This window comes from Nicotiana sylvestris, chromosome 11 (assembly GCF_000393655.2).
Source record: "Nicotiana sylvestris chromosome 11, ASM39365v2, whole genome shotgun sequence".
Lineage (NCBI taxonomy): Eukaryota > Viridiplantae > Streptophyta > Magnoliopsida > Solanales > Solanaceae > Nicotiana > Nicotiana sylvestris.
In genome coordinates this window covers 126,427,991-126,445,826 of record NC_091067.1, presented here as the reverse complement: position 1 = coordinate 126,445,826, position 17,836 = coordinate 126,427,991, and positions in this window count along the sequence as shown.

Here is a 17,836-nt window from a genome sequence, read left to right as displayed (position 1 = left end):
GGAGGCGATGGCCAATGTAGAAAAAATGAGATTGGAAATGCATGAAATGCAGCTAGCCATGGCTAAGGTGCAAAAGGGCCCCAAACCACTCGTCACTCCTACTCCCCCACCGGGACACACGCCGGAATACCCTTCCCCCGGCCCTTCAATAAGCTTCCCCATTGCCCAATACTACCAAGGGGAAACTTCCTATAATCCCCAAGCTTCACCACCCAAACAAAACCCTCCTCCGCCAATCGTCCCTGTCTTCAGGGCACCTCCACCAGCCACACTGCAAAGATCCTCCAGCGAGCTGTTGTTTCAGGCTCATGATAACCAGTATTATCCTCCTGAACCAACCTTTAAAGCACCCGAACCATACACTTACACCCCTCACCTCCAACTCCCAGCAGAAACTGAGAGGCCGACTAAGAATCCGGAGCAGGATGAAGTGCTTCGTAAAATGAAAAGCCTGGAGCAATCTTTCCGGAGTATGCATGGATTAGGCAGCCAAGTTAGTGTGGCCTACAAAGATCTGTGCCCTTTCCCTGATGTGCAATTGTCGGCAGGTTTTAAGATGCCCAAATTTGATCTATACGAGGGGCATGGTGATCCCATGGCACATCTGCGAGGTTTCTGTAGTAAGATGAGAGGAGCAGGTGGAAAGGATGAGCTTCTGATAGCTTATTTCGGTCAAAGTTTAAGCGGGGCCGCACTCGAATGGTACACGAGGCAGGATCCTAGAAAGTGGTATACCTGGGACGATCTAGCACAAGCATTTGCGGGTCACTTCCAGTATAACCTTGAGATCGTCCCGGACCGTCTCACACTGTTAAAACTTGAGAAAAAGCCTGGAGAGAGCTTCAGGGAATTCGGATTCCGTTGGAGGGAACAAGCAGCAAGAGTCGATCCACCAATGAGGGAAGGTGAAATGGTGGACTACTTCTTACAAACTTTGGAGCCAACTTACTTTGGTCACCTGGTGACGTCAGTTGGTAAATCTTTCAACGAAGTAGTAAAAATGGGCGGTATGATCGAAGTGGGACTCAGATCCAACAAAATCCTGAGCTATTCGGCGATTAAAGCAACCACTCAGGCCATCCAGAGCGGCGCGGGAGGTGCGCTCGGAAAGAAGAGAGAGGAGGTCGCAACGGGCGAAGCAGGTACTTGGTCCAAATCCAGAGGTCCTTCCCCTCACTACCAGCCCAGACCCCATCACCCAAATTATCCACACACTCCGAACAATATCCGGTCACATGTCCAACCATCAGGTCACCCCCTATGGCGAGCGCCAGCACCACATAATGCATTCTTGCCTTCACAATGTTTTCGATCACCCAACGACCCTAGAAAATAGGGGCAGGGAGGGGAACAAAGGCAAAGAAATAGTTTCACGCCGATTGGGGAGTCCTACACAAGCTTGTTTGAAAAGTTAAAGCATTCCGGCCTGATTGAGCCACTTCTCGGCTATACTCCAGACCCATATGCAAAAGGTTTTGATTCTACTGTACGTTGCATGTACCACTCTAATGTCCAAGGGCATAGCATTGAAGATTGTCGTTCTTTGAAAAGGGAAGTAGAAATAATGATTCAAGAAGGGGTAATTGTGATCAATGACAGTGACAAGGAGCATGTGAATCCTCTTGGGAATCTGCGGACTGAAGTTAACGATATTGAAGTTGTTAAAGGTTTTGGCAATATCGATGGGGAGCCTAGTGGTTAAGATGTCGTGCTTGGTAATCAGAAAGACGCTTCATCTCTTGGTTAGCTGGAGAGGAGTCTTGGTGGTTTATTTTGTTGTCATTTCTATTGTCCGAGTTATTTGCAGGGTTGTAATCCGGACATTGTCTTGTGTCAAACTCTCTTATCCTTCCATTTTCGTCATAGTGGTTTGTTTAGTGTTGTCTAGGATTTGTTTTAGGTTTGATCCAAAGTTGTACCCCAGTTGTTTTGTTTGTTTTGTTATTCAAACCATTTCACCATTAGTCTAATGCAAAATCCGGTCTTTTATTATTTCCAGTCATCTTTTTGTTTAGTTCTTTTATCATTTTGTTCGGCGCCGATTCTAGTGACATGACATGCGCACACAGTTTGGGCCTAATCTTAAAAGTTAATCATAAACCCCTGGAAAGGTGATCAGAACATTTAAAGTAAATAAGGGCGGTGTGAGATTATTCGGAGCTCGAGTCATGTGGAACTGGGGCAAGTAAAACATAAAGAAAACCGTTAAAAGCAGGATTCGCCAAATTGACATAAGGGTCAAGAGTGAGAGTGTTGCCCAACGGTGCTGTAGAGATGCCAATGAAAAGCAAATGTGTATAATTGTCAAGTCCAGCGCCATCAGAAGAGGCTACAAATCTTTGTTTAATTGTGTTGTTTGCACTTGGCATGTTTTGAAGACTGGAATGACGAAGGCACTTTATTCTGCTATCTAAACACTTTATCCTTCGTTAACCCTTTTGAGACTTATTGTTTTTATTTCGTACCCCTCATTCGAAATCAGTAGCAACGACTAGAAAACACAAGCATGGCAGGTAAAGAAAAAGAAAAAAAAAGAAGAAAAAAAAGAAAACAACAAAACGACAAAAGAGAAAGGAGAAATGAGAAAAAAGAAAGAAAAGAAAAGAAAATAATAGGTAAAATTGTGAACTACGTTCGACCTGATTGCTCAAAGAGGATACGTAGGCGCCTCACGGCTCGGTCACAGTGTTAAGCAAAAAATAAAAATCCCCAAGCAAGAAACTGGGGCAGAAGTTGTGCTTGATGTAAAGAAAGTCGGTTCTGAAGGTTGTAAATTTTGAACCTAAATTGATTCGTTTTGAGCCGCTAATACCCTTTCTTTCTAGCCCTATCCAAAACCTCACATTACGGTCCAAAGAAAGACCTTTTGACCAGTCTTCGAAAGATGCCAAGTCATACAAACGGAAGTCGGGGATAGCACCCCGATTCCCAACAGAGAAAAGGATCATGGATTAGGAAATGAATTGATAGCCGAAAATAATCCCCAGCAGAGAGAGTCATATCGGCAACACTCCAAATCCCCAGCTGGAAAGTGATACAAATGAGAGAGTCTTATCGGTGAAAATCTTCACGGACACCATAAGGCGATGAAAGCTGAGAGAAAAACCAAAATGAGAGAGGCTTGATAGTGAAAACCCTTTGGGCACTACAAGTCGAATAAGATTAAGAATCAGATGGGGAATCGCCAAGTGAAGATCTTGAAAGACGATTGACGGCAGAGGATAGGCCACATGTGCATGTCATGATTATTAGAGTCGGTATCTGCGTTTGATAGGCTTTTATTTATAGTTTCTCTTGTTAAAGAGTCATCATTTTCCTTTGTCTTTTATTCGGTTCCCTTTTTGTTTATCTTTCTCCTTTCATAGAAAAATTCCCCAGTAGAGTCTGTTTGGTCAGAACAAGTGAGAAATGACTTCAAAATCTGCCATCAGCTTTCCAATTATGCAAGACCAGATCCGATTAGAACATCCAAATGGTCTAAGTCAGGAAGGAACAAGCGCGACGCTAGTGTCAAGAAAGATATCCCCCGCAAAAGGAGATTGACAAAAGGATGCGCGAGTGTCAAGAAGGATATCCCCGCCGAAATCAAAGGTTATTAAAACTCAAGGCCAAGGCTCGTGGACAAAGCAAGGAGAACAATGAGCATGATTTGGGAAATTCATACGAGACTAAAAGGTCGGGGAAATGCCAGTTTCTGAGCTATGCCACAAAAAGAAGAGGGATATCCCCAGCAGAAAGGGATTATCCCCAGCAAATAATATCATCCCCAACAAGTTTTTGGAACGCAGAGTAAGGAAGGAGAAAGGGAAAAGCCATCCCAGTAGGAGTATCACAACCAACCACCGCGTTTTAAACTAACAAATTTTGTTTGATTTGAAACAGGTAAAAGAGATGGCATTGATGACGGAAATGCATGCCACAAGGGAGATTATCAAACTGGGGCAGAAAATTTTCCTTTCATTTAGAAAATTTTCTGGAAGTCAGGTACCCATTTGGGGAAGAATAAAGATAGCACCAGTTTCAAGGGAAGTGGTCTTTGAATCAGTGTTACCCCTAGCATAATAAGTTTTAATGAAGGAAGTTGTTCCCCAGCGGACAGAACAAAAGGATGAAACTTATGCTCGAAGAAGCAAAAGGCCGGCCAGTGCCATTCCCAGCAGCCTTCAGACGAGTGAAGCACTAGTTTTGAAGGAATCAAAATCCCCCAGCAGTGTTATCCTCGACAGCGTTATTCCCAACTGATAACATTTTATCCCCCAATAGGTAAGTAAATAATTCCCCAGCAGTGTTATCCCCAGCAGTTTCGAGGGAAGACAACACAAGTTTTTAAGGAAAGCAGTTCTGTAAGAAGGTAATTCAGGAAGAAGGAAATGGTTCACGCATAGGAGACGCACTTCCTAAATTAAGATTTCATTAATAGGAGACGCACTTCCTAGTTTAAAATCATTAAAGTTTTACCCATAGGAGACTCACTTCCTAAGTTTAGTTTTACACATAGGAAACTCACTTCCTAAGTTTATTTTTACCACTAGGAGACGCACTTCCTAAGTTTAATTTCGTGCATAGGAGACGCACTTCCTAAATTAAGTTTTACCCCTAGGAGACGCACTTCCTAAGTTTATTTTTACCCCTAGGAGACGCACTTCCTAAGTTTAATTTCATGCATAGGAGACGCACTTCCTAAATTAAGATTTCATGCATAGGAGACGCACTTCCTAAATTAAGTTTTCATTAATAGGAGACGCACTTCCTAGTTTAAAATCATTAAAGTTTTACCCATAGGAGACGCACTTCCTAAGTTTATTTTTACCCCTAGGAGACGCACTTCCTAAGTTTAATTTCATGCATAGGAGACGCACTTCCTAAATTTAGATTTCGTGCATAGGAAACGCACTTCCTAAATTAAGATTTCATTAATAGGAGACGCACTTCCTAGTTTAAAATCATTAAAGTTTTACCCATAGGAGACGCACTTCCTAAGTTTATTTTACCCCTAGGAGACACACTTCCTAAGTTTATTTTTACCCCTAGGAGACGCACTTCCTAAGTTTAATTTCATGCATAGGAGACGCATTTCCTAAATTAAGATTTCGTGCATAGGAGATGCACTTCCTAAATTAAGATTTCATTAATAGGAGACGCACTTCCCAGTTTAAAATCATTAAAGTTTTACCCATAGGAGACGCACTTCCTAAGTTTATTTTACCCCTAGGAGACGCACTTCCTAAGTTTATTTTTACCCCTAGGAGACGCACTTTCTAAGTTTAATTTCATGCATAGGAGACGCACTTCCTAAATTAAGATTTCGTGCATAGGAGACGCACTTCCTAAATTAAGATTTCATTAATAGGAGACGCACTTCCCAGTTTAAAATCATTAAAGTTTTACCCATAGGAGACGCACTTCCTAAGTTTATTTTACCCCTAGGAGACGCACTTCCTAAGTTTATTTTTACCCCTAGGAGACGCACTTCTTAAGTTTAATTTCATACATAGGATACGCACTTCCTAAATTAAGATTTCGTGCATAGGAGACGCACTTCCTAAATTAAGATTTCATTCATAGGAGACGCACTTCTTAGTTTAAAATCATTAAAGTTTTACCTCTATGAGACGCACTTCCTAAGATTATTTTACCCATAGGAGACGCACTTCCTAAGATTATTTTACTCATAGGAGACGCACTTCCTAAGTTTATTTTTACCCATAGGAGATGCACTTCCTAAGTTTATTTTCATGCATAGGAGACGCATTTTCTAAATTAAGATTTCAGTCATAGGAGACGCACTTCTTAGTTTAAAATCATTAAAGTTTTACCCATTAGGCACCCACCTATATAACAAGGGAATACATTTCATGTCTTTACCATTAGGCGCCCACCTGTATAACAAGGGAATACATTTCATGTCTTTACCATTAGGCGCCCACCTGTATAACAAGGGAATACATTTCATGTCTTTACCATTAGGCGCCCACCTGTATAACAAGGGAATACATTTCATGTCTTTACCATTAGGCGCCCACCTGTATAACAAGGGAATACATTTCATGTCTTTACCATTAGGCGCCCACCTGTATAACAAGGGAATACATTTCATGTCTTTACCATTAGGCGCCCACCTGTATAACAAGGGAATACATTTCATGTCTTTACCATTAGGCGCCCACCTGTATAACAAGGGAATACATTTCATGTCTTTACCATTAGGCGCCCACCTGTATAACAAGGGAATACATTTCATGTCTTTACCATTAGGCGCCCACCTGTATAACAAGGGAATACATTTCATGTCTTTACCATTAGGCGCCCACCTGTATAACAAGGGAATACATTTCATGTCTTTACCATTAGGCGCCCACCTGTATAACAAGGGAATACATTTCATGTCTTTACCATTAGGCGCCCACCTGTATAACAAGGGAATACATTTCATGTCTTTACCATTAGGCGCCCACCTGTATAACAAGGGAATACATTTCATGTCTTTACCATTAGGCGCCCACCTGTATAACAAGGGAATACATTTCATGTCTTTACCATTAGGCGCCCACCTGTATAACAAGGGAATACATTTCATGTCTTTACCATTAGGCGCCCACCTGTATAACAAGGGAATACATTTCATGTCTTTACCATTAGGCGCCCACCTGTATAACAAGGGAATACATTTCATGTCTTTACCATTAGGCGCCCACCTGTATAACAAGGGAATACATTTCATGTCTTTACCATTAGGCGCCCACCTGTATAACAAGGGAATACATTTCATGTCTTTACCATTAGGCGCCCACCTGTATAACAAGGGAATACATTTCATGTCTTTACCATTAGGCGCCCACCTGTATAACAAGGGAATACATTTCATGTCTTTACCATTAGGCGCCCACCTGTATAACAAGGGAATACATTTCATGTCTTTACCATTAGGCGCCCACCTGTATAACAAGGGAATACATTTCATGTCTTTACCATTAGGCGCCCACCTGTATAACAAGGGAATACATTTCATGTCTTTACCATTAGGCGCCCACCTGTATAACAAGGGAATACATTTCATGTCTTTACCATTAGGCGCCCACCTGTATAACAAGGGAATACATTTCATGTCTTTACCATTAGGCGCCCACCTGTATAACAAGGGAATACATTTCATGTCTTTACCATTAGGCGCCCACCTGTATAACAAGGGAATACATTTCATGTCTTTACCATTAGGCGCCCACCTGTATAACAAGGGAATACATTTCATGTCTTTACCAATTAGGCGCCCACCTGTATAACAAGGGAATACATTTCATGTCTTTACCAATTAGGCGCCCACATTGACCTGATTCCCTTTTAGCCAGGGATATGTAGGAAACCTTTGAAGCGAAGGTCCGGTCAAATCTTTTAAAAAAACCGCTTCGCATGGAGTACTCGAACGGGCAAAAATCGCTCGTATCCGCTCACTTTATCTTTGCACGAAAACTCTTTGTGTTTTTAGACAAAGAGGGGCAGCTGTGAGCATGTGATGTTTGCCCTATATGAGAATTACTCCCGAAAAATTCCAAAAATAAAACAGTTTTAATTGTTTGCAATTGTTGTGAATTTTGTGTTATTTGTATTGTTTTCATTTTTTTTGTGCATGTTTATTTGCTAAATTAATAATAAAAAATAAAAATAAAAAATATGTCGCATTTGCATTTGATATTTAATATAGTTTGTTTTACAAAATGAAAAAATCATAAAAATAGGCATCTTTTGCATTTAATGTCCAAATTGTGTAATTTTATTTTATTGATGTTTAATTTTGGGTGATAATTATTATTAGAATTTAATTAGTATTTTAAGATAATTTTGGTTTTTATAATTTAATTTCATACATTTTAGTTTTATCAATAAGTGAAAGAAAAGAGAACAAAAAATAGACGAAAATTGGATTGGGCCTCTTCTTCAATTTTAAACCACAAGCCCAAGGATACCCAACCTTCCCTTACTACCCGGTCCATTTCAAACCGGGTCGACCCAGTCCATAACCCAAAACCTCACCCCACCCTTTCTATTTTCATTCTTGAAAAAAAAAACCCTAAACAAAACCTAAACTATCCGCCCCTCTCCCCTCTTCTTCTTCTTCTTCTTCTTCTCCTTCCAAACCTTACTCCCATGGATGCCCTTGCTGCGTCCTCTTCTTCTTCTACTTCTCCAACTCCAACTCCAAACGACCTCGACATTCCATGGCCGCCCTCGCTGCTTCGCCGCAACAGCTTTACGTCCAAAACAACCAAACATCCATGGATGCCTCGTCCTTCGTCTGCGTCCAAATGACCACCATTGTCCAGCTCCAGTCGCGAGCACCACCAATACACCACCCAAACCCGCCATTGTTTCTCCGTCCCAGCTCCGGCGAACCAGCTCCAAACGGCCACCTCCCATCAAGTATGGCTGAGATTCCATGGCCACTCTTTCTCGCCAACACCATCCTTGAACCAGAAAAGACAACCATCACCCCACAAAACAATTATGAAACCCATCAATATCCCAACCCGACATCAGCAATGAGAAAAGAACCACCAGTTCCATTACCTTCGTCACTACTGATGGCTTTCATAGTCACTATTGTACCATCTCCTCTCCTTTTCACCTCCTCAATCAGATACCACCCAACAACAACAACCTCCATCACCTTTCTGTTGGTCGACCCGATCTCCTCCACTGCTCCATCACTTTCTTCAACTTGTTCCTCGTCTCCACCTGAAAGAAGCCGGAAAAAAAAGTTGCACAAAACAGCCTTCTCGTCGTCTTCTCCAATCCAATCAACCTCCAGCTCGATGGTCCGTTCGTGGTCGTCTTCGGCGTCTAGTTATTTTGGTGCGATAATTGTTTCCGGGCAGATTTGTTTTCGTTCGAGTTCGTCGTCGATCCGATCCGGTTAGTTGGTTTAAGTTTCGTTTCTGTCGTAATTTGTTTGATATTTTTCGGATCTGAAATCGGATATGTTTGATATTAATTTCATGTTTATCGTTTTTTTTATTTTTTCAGTTTGCCTCATTTTTCTTGTTTTTTTAGGAAGAAATTGTTAGTTTAATTAATGTTGTTAGATTTAAGTTGAAGTTCAATTAATTATTTCTTTAGTTTGTTTTATTAATTTAAAAGGATTTAGTTTTAATATAGAAGAGTGTTAGTTTAAATCGTTTGAATCCGTCATGTTTGTTGTTTAATATAGATTTAATTCATGTTCATTTTTGTTTGAAGTTCGTTTTAATCCAGTGATTTAATGTGAGTTTATGTTTTGGTTTTTAATTTTTTGATTTAGTTTGAATCGTGCATCTTTGTTGTAATTTTGTTGGATTTAATTTGAAGATCAATTGATTATTGGAGTTTAGTGATTTGAATCTGTTTATTTATTTTGTTTAAGTTTAATTTGAATTTGAGCTCATGCTTTGAATATATTTGTTTGTTATTGTTGTTGAATCTGAAAATAGGTTTATTGTTAAAAAATATTGTTCAGTCAAAATAATTCCAGTTTTCTTTGTTGTTCATCATATAGTTTGAGTTTGTTCATAAAATCTGATTAGGAATTGGTTATAGCTGCTATATTTTGGTTAGAATTGATTAGGTGAATTGGTTATAGCTGACGGGGTAGATTGGTAAATTGCAGTATTTTCAGGGTTAAAATGGTAATTTCAGTAAGGTCAGAGGGGTATTTTTGGAATTAAAATTCTGAACAATTATTTATTTTTAGTGCTCTGTCCATTAAGAGTAAATAATATTTTAATAATATTAAAATAGTACATGGTGGGGGACAAGACATAATGGTGGGGAATAATGCACTTGTTTAATCAAAAATGGGAAACAAGATATAGTGGAATTGCGGGGCTCAAGAAAAGTTGATTAAATAAGTAATAATTGTATTTTTTATGTAGTAGTGGGTTTGGTAAGAGAAAGTGAGTGTTTTTATTAATTGATTAAGGGGTCTGTGATAAGATAAATAGAGCAGATTTAGAGAGAGAAAAAAAGGAGGCTGAATATTGAAGAGAGAGAAAAAATTCCGAAAATATTAAGACTTCCAAAAATACAAATAAAAACATTCTGGAAATTAAAAGAGAGAGTAGTATACACCTGATATACAATTTAAATATTCTGATATACGGATTCAGAAATTAAGGGTTGAACATTAATTAGTCTTTCAAATCTGAAAAGATTCCCTTGGCTTCTGTCCGTTGATTGTTGTCGGTGTTTCTGGATTTTTATCTTGATTTTAAAATCTGTCACTGGTTTCTCGTTGCTGGTTGTTACTGGTTGCTGGGTGTTGTTGTTGTTGTTGTATGCTACTGAATTTCTGTTGATCTCCCTTTTCTTTTGCTTCCAATATCAGGTACACAACTGACACGCTGGTTATTGTAAACTGAAACATGAAGCATGAATACGAAAATGAAGAGTTGAAGTTCTAAATTTATTTAATTATATGCTGAATTTTATTTATATATATAAATTATTTAGCTTACTCTAATCAGCATCATGTAGCTGTTTAATATATATAGTGGAACATTTGACGATAGCTTAACGGACGAACTATCTATATATTGCCTAAAAATAAATAAATGGTGTAGTAACTCTGTCTAGTTAATTCGTTATTGTTGGATGATTGCCATGTCTCAAAAAGCACGTTAGTTCATCAAACGAATAGACCATTTCGGAACTTGTAGGAATATTATTTAGTTAAATACTATTGGTTAATTTCAGCATGTAAATGGTCTAGGATTAAAATTAGATTGCTAAGTTTTTTTTTAATTTGACAAACTGTGAACATGCCTAGTATAATGTAACTAGGTATTAACATGTGAATAAGATGGCCCAGGTCTAGTTTTATGCCATACACGTTGGGCCTGGGCCCGCGTTGGCAACGGACTGCCCTGCTTGCATCATTTTCAGAATTTATGAATCATATTCGAAACTCAACTATAACAACTCAAGCATGTAAATAAATTAAGACCTTTTCTCTTTCATTTTGTAGAGACAATTTTAATAGAAAAAATGTAGGCACTTTAGGATTATCCTTTTAAAATAAATGAGATGAGCCTCGCCCAATAAAATGCACAAATTGAGGGGCCCTCGATAAATGATTAATTAAAATTACTTAGACTTCGGGATGAGCCGTTTAGCAAAATTCCACGGCCTTACCCAGAAATAATAATACGCTAATTGCTTTAGGCGTGCATTTTAATAATCTTACCTTCTTAAACTCGGGTGTGCATTTCATGCGACCCAAATCCAAATCCCAAAACATTGAATAAAAATGCGTTCCGGATCGCGGGTGCATTTCATGTGACGCAATCCAAAGACATGTTTTTAAACGATGTTCACATTCTTTTAAAATATAATAATAAAAGCGGTAAAGAGTTAAAATTTGCACATGAGCTCATAAATTGTATAAAATCAGATAAACAAGCCGAATATGACAGTTGAGCGACCGTGCTAGAACCACGGAACTCGGGAATGCCTAACACCTTCTCCCGGGTTAACAGAATTCTTTATCCGGATTTCTGGTTCGCAGACTGTAATACAGAGTCATTCTTTTCCTCGATACGGGATTAAATTGATGACTTGGGACACCCTAAATCTCCCAAGTGGCGACTCTGAATAAATAAATAAATCCCGTTTCGATTGTCCTTTAATTGGAAAAACTCCTTCACCCCTTGCGGGGACGGAAAAAGGAGGTGTGACACAGGAGTCAGAGCTTCTTCAACAATATAACCTTCAGCAATGGAACCTTCTGGTTGTGCTTTGTTCCCTACAAGAGACTTGAAATGACCTAACAATCTATAACGAAAATGAAATATTATTAGAACAAGCATTCAGTTTGAATTAATATTAAAAGTTTGATCTAAAAAATGTTATGAAATAATAAATTTTTACCTTTCAACAAAATACATCCATCGATAATATACTGGACCACCTTGTATCACTTCATCTACTAGATTGATAGTTAAATGAACCATGACAGTGAAGAAAGATGGAGGGAACAAAATCTCTAAGTGAGAAAGTGTGCGTACAATCCGATCTTGTAGCTTCTCTAGGTTAGATAGGCTCAAACTTTTCAAACAAAGATTTCTAAAAAATGAAGAAAGCTCTACCAAGACGGCAACAACCTCATTCGGAAGCACATTTCGAATTGCAACAGGCAACAATTGTTCCATGATGATGTGACAATCATGACTTTTTAATCCGAAGATCCTCTTCTGATCCAGATCAATACAATCAGAGATATTACTTGAGTAACCATCCGACACCGAAATATTCTTTAATGTTTTAAGGAAGGCGACTCTCTTCTATTTTGGAATATCATCTAACATTTCTTCTTGTCTCCCTGCTTGTGATGAACCTACATCAATACCCTCATGTCTTAAGCCCCGAAATACTTCATTAATCAATAAGTCCACTGGATTTTCAGCAAGTAGTGTATCTTGAGTGACCTCTAGTGTATCTTGAGTGACCTTTATGTTATTAAAGTTCTGCAACACATTTATTTCGCCGTGAAAAACCCAAGTGACATAATCTTGAGGGAATGGCTTGTAGATTAAATGATCAAACACTATCTCTCTAGTCAACTACTTCACAAAACTACATTTAGGACATGGACATTTTATTCTATCTTCTATAGCTCCATTTTAAAATGCAAAATCTAAAAATTGATTCAAACCAAACAAATATTCATTTGAGTTCCTTGGCAATCGAATCCAAGATTTATCCATTGAAAAAGTATTTGAAAAGATCTGAAACCTTTGAGAAGTGCAGCTAATGACCCAAAATCAGGTTAGTATGCCACCAGTAAGGACTCTTCTAATCAAGAGAGTTTGATATAACCTACAAGATTTTCACGAGGAAAAATAATTTAGTAACTTGTCAATTTTATAAGATCAGAGACATACTTTACAATTGTATAAGCTAAATAAAAGGGAATGTAAAGTTAGCTAGTTAACTAGCATGAACAACAATGAGAACATATTCAAATTAATATATACTACTAAACTAAGAGTACTATAGAAAATATCAATGTGTTTCTTGGCTTTATCCATTATTATCATTCAACAGATGGACCAATGCTAAGGGACTTTATAGAGAGGGGATGCAATGGTCTGAATGAGTTTATAACTAAATTCATTTCCATGTAAAATATTGATCTTCATGCTGGTTGAGAAGACAGGGATCGTAATAGAAGAAGCTTAAAAAATCTCCCAAAATAAAAAACCTTTAATGTAAAACCAAGAGCAGTTAAGAAGCAAATTCAGTTCAACCCTTGCAGCAATTGTACTCCGTCAATCTGCTTGATGACACTAGCAGATATTGAAAGAGTCAAATTTAGTAATATTTCAAAATTGGGCTAATATTTTTAGTGATCTGCCACAATTAAAGACAGAATGCACCACGATCTCATTCTAAAGAGTTTCTTTCCGAGGATGAAACACCTAGCTTTGCGGCCTCAAGCGGGGCGACACAGGCCTATGATACTGCTATGTATAATGCTGACATGATGAAATTCAGGAAAATGGTTATGACAACCCAAGAATTCAACAACAGTGAACATGGAAATACTCCAAGTGAGTAAAGACTCAACCCTTACTCTCCTCCTCGGGCAGTGACCGCAGAGATTTTGGTGCCTCGGGGAGACAAGAGTTATTAAAAGGAATGAACTGCTGCTTTGCTAAAGGTTCACCTAAAGCTTGAGATTTTTTTCCAAATGGTTCTTGACTGGAATCAGTAACAGAGATTTGAGAATATAACAATGTCTATGATGTACATTTACTCATATCTTGATTTGAATAACAAAGTTTATAGGATCAGAATACATTTATACTTTTTTGTTTAATTCAATTTGTACAGCAGTTCACATACAATTTCTACTGAAATGCTGAAAACCTTTCAATTTATAATATAGTGTTATATGCTTGCTAGTATATTAAGTATATTATATTTTATGTTTTAAAGTTTTTTCCTCTGTAACTACGAAATAATTTATGTACCAAAAGCTTGTCTATTGTGAATGATTTATTTTTTACTTTGTCGGAGGTTTAGTGAGGAAGATTTCATTGTGCTCACAAAGATGCACAACAGTTTCTACCTATCAAAATAAAAAATAAAATTGTACTCGACAATTTCTGTTACTACTGTTATTATATTTTGCTAAACAATCGCAGTCTACATGAAAATACCAATGCAATCAACATGATATAAAGTAGCACACTCACAAAACTACACCTAGACATGGTAAGTTTCTGCATTCCCTTTAAGCACGTCTGTAAGCTGATGCCTTTTGAACTCACTTTAATCGTTTACATTTTGGAGTAGTCTACGGAGATAAATAGATCAAATTGAGGAATTAAATAGTCACAAGCCAGAAGACTACTGTCACGACCCCAACCCTGGTCATGATGGCGCCCAACACACTGCTAGGCAAGCCCGACCATTCAACAACATTATCCCAAATTTCTTATTCAGATTATAGATAAATATCACAGAGAACTTACTAAGTCATTACATTCAAGTGTATAATTAATAATAAAATCTACGGAAGTTCAATTAAAATACCACACCATAGCCCAATAGAATCTGGTGTCACGAATATGAGCTTCTAATACAGAATATCCACCTATTACAAGTCTGTCTAGGAAAAATGCAGAATAAAAAATAGAGATGGAGGGGAGAGATCAAGGCTGCGAACGCCATGCAGCTACCTCAATACTCCCGGATACTGCTGCTCAGCTAAACAAATTCTCACTCAGCCTGTGGTGTACCTGGATCTGCACACAAGGTGCAGGGAGTAATGTGAGTACTCCGATCCAGTGAGTAATAAACATAAATAAAGGCTGAGAATAAGAAATCGTGGAAAAATACAAAGTAAACTATGACTGGCAGTTTAGAACAACAATTAGTGAAGCAACAAGTCAATTAAATCAGAGTACCAATTACTGAGACAGGTATAACAGATAAAAATAAATGCATGAGTGCAATGCAATGCATATGATGGTACACTCTATGCATGAGTGCAATGCAATGCATATGATGGTACTCTCTAGTACCCACTGCGGTGTGCAGCTCGAGCCATCCATTTTATTTATCGTCGACGGTGCTCACTGGGGGTGTGTACAGACTCCGGAGGGCCTCTTACAGCCCAAGCGCAATATCAAGCCATCTCGTGGCATCAAATCTAGGCCCTCGGCCTCATATCAATATCAGTATAATCACCCAGGCTCTCGTCCTCAATATCAATATAATCAACCAGGCCCTCGGCCTCAATATCAATGTAATCAACCAGGCTCTCGGCCTCATTATCAATATAACACTGCTGTGGCGGGCAGCCCGATCCATGCTCAGTCCAGAAATCATCATAAGCCCCTTGGGCATTTGTAAAACAGTAGTTCTCAGCCCGAAATATCATTTAGAAATATCATTTAAGTTTTCAAATCTTAGAAAGATGGCTGAGTTTGCAAAACAGTATTTAAAACCTTGGACTGAGATCAAATGATATGCATGTATGCGAAAACAGTGATGTCAATCCTTGAAGGATTCAAATAATTGGCAAGAAGACCAAATGTAATAATTAAATCCAAGTAAGGATGATTCTCAATTTAGTTCAAGTAGAAAACACGGTAAAAACATCTCTCGGGACGGACCAAGTCACAATCCCCAATAGTGCTCTATCCCATGCCCGTTATCCGACGTGCAAGTCACCTTAATATAGAGTTACGATGTGAAATTCTCGGGTTTCAAACCCTCAGAACATCATTTACATCAATTACTCACCTCAAGACGGTCAAAGTCTAGCTCGCTATGCCCTTGCCTCTCAAATTACCCTCCTCGTGCGACGAATATGCCCAAAATCACAATTGCATTATGCTAAAGAGACAATACCCAATTGAAAGAAATCGAAAAATATCAAAATTCATGAATTTGACAAAACCCGAGCCCCGGGCCCACATCTCGAAACTCAGAAATTTTTACGTCATCTGGTTCCTTATCTCGCCACGAGTCTATACATACAAAAATCTCTCAAATCGGACCACAAATGGCCCCTCAAATCCCAAATTTAGAATTTCAATTTCAAGCCCTAATTTCTTACATTTTGGCTATATTTTCATGAATTTCAAGGATGATTTCACAATATAATCATGTTTTTAACTCATAAAACTTACCTCCAATCAATCCTCTTCGAATCCCTCTTCAATTGCTCCAAAGTAGCTCTCAAAATGCCCAAAAATGGTGAAAGAAATGACTTAGCTCGCGGATGAAATGTCTTATAAATTCACTGCCCAGATTTTGTTTCGGAAGTACTGTTCACCCGCGCGGTTACTGTGCACGCGCGGGGTCACTGTTCACCCGCGGGCTCACTGTTCACGCGCGGTTACTGTGCACTCTGCTAAAAAATTGCAGCACTTTGCTTTTTGCTAAAAATGGCTCTAACTCCATCATACGAACTCGGAATTCGATGATTCTTGTTCCTATGAGTCACAAATAATGATACAAACATAGACCTTCAATTGAAACTCAATTCGGAGCTCGTTTGCTCAGTGCCATATCCATTTCGCTCGTTAAACAATTAACTCATGTTTCGTGTCAAAAATCCAATTGCGACTTGATGAAATTAGACCAAACTTTCCAGATCACTCCTATAATTCATTATTTAAATTCTGGAAATCTCGAAATAAAATTTCGATCTCTAGAACTAAAAATGGACCTTTGGATCATTACATGCTTATGCTCAAACGGCAAAAATCTTCCAAAAACTCTTCCAAAACTTATCTGAGCCTAATGAGACCCTGACCAAACATGCCAACATAATTCATAACAATATTCAAACCTCTTCCAATCATCAAAACACCTCAAACAACATCAAATTACCCAAAACTCATCGAATTCAAGCCTAAATTTTTAAAAACTTCCGAAATACACTTTCGATCAAAAACCTGACCAAACCACGTCCGAATGACCTGAAATTTTGCACACATATCTCAAATCACCTAACGAAGCTACAACAACTCTCGGATCAAAATCTCACCTATCAACCGGAATTCGCCAAAATACTAACTTCGCCAATTCAAGCCTAATTCTACACCGGACCTCCAAAATTACTTCTGATCACACTCCTAAGTCACAAATCATCCCCCGAAGCTAACCAAATCATTAGGATTCAAATCCGAGCCCTCTAACACATAAGTCAACGTCTAGTAGACTTTTTCAAAATAAACCTTCCTTAAAGAGACTAAGTGTCTCATTTCCTACTAAAACCAATCCAAATCAACTCGTTCACACCCAACACTGATAATGAAGAATAAAGAAATAGGAAATGGGGAAAACGGGGCGGTAACTCATGAGACGGAGGGTCGGGTCATCACATCCTCCCCAACTTAAACAAACGCTCGTCCTTGAGCGTACCCAGAGTTGTCCTAGAAGCCCACCAATAGCTGAACGACCTTACCAAGAATATACCCGTGGGTGATCCCACACTACCCTATCTCGCATAGGTCCAATAACATAACATAGCTGAAATTTCACAATCCATCTAGTCCATAAACCATAGAACCACACTGCACCTTCCGAAATCATACACAAGATTAGAACTTCATATCCATACTCAGAATAAGCCCGAACCAGCTGTAATAACCCATACTTGCAACATCAGGTACAATTATCTGATATACCACATAACTCAAACACTCGAAACGATAATTTCTATTCACAGTAGTTGCACATAATAATCGAATATCGATAGGAAACCTCTTAACAACTAAAGCCTCATTCCAACACTTTCACATACTGCCAATGATAAAGGAAACACGCAATAAATCATAACCATTTCCTA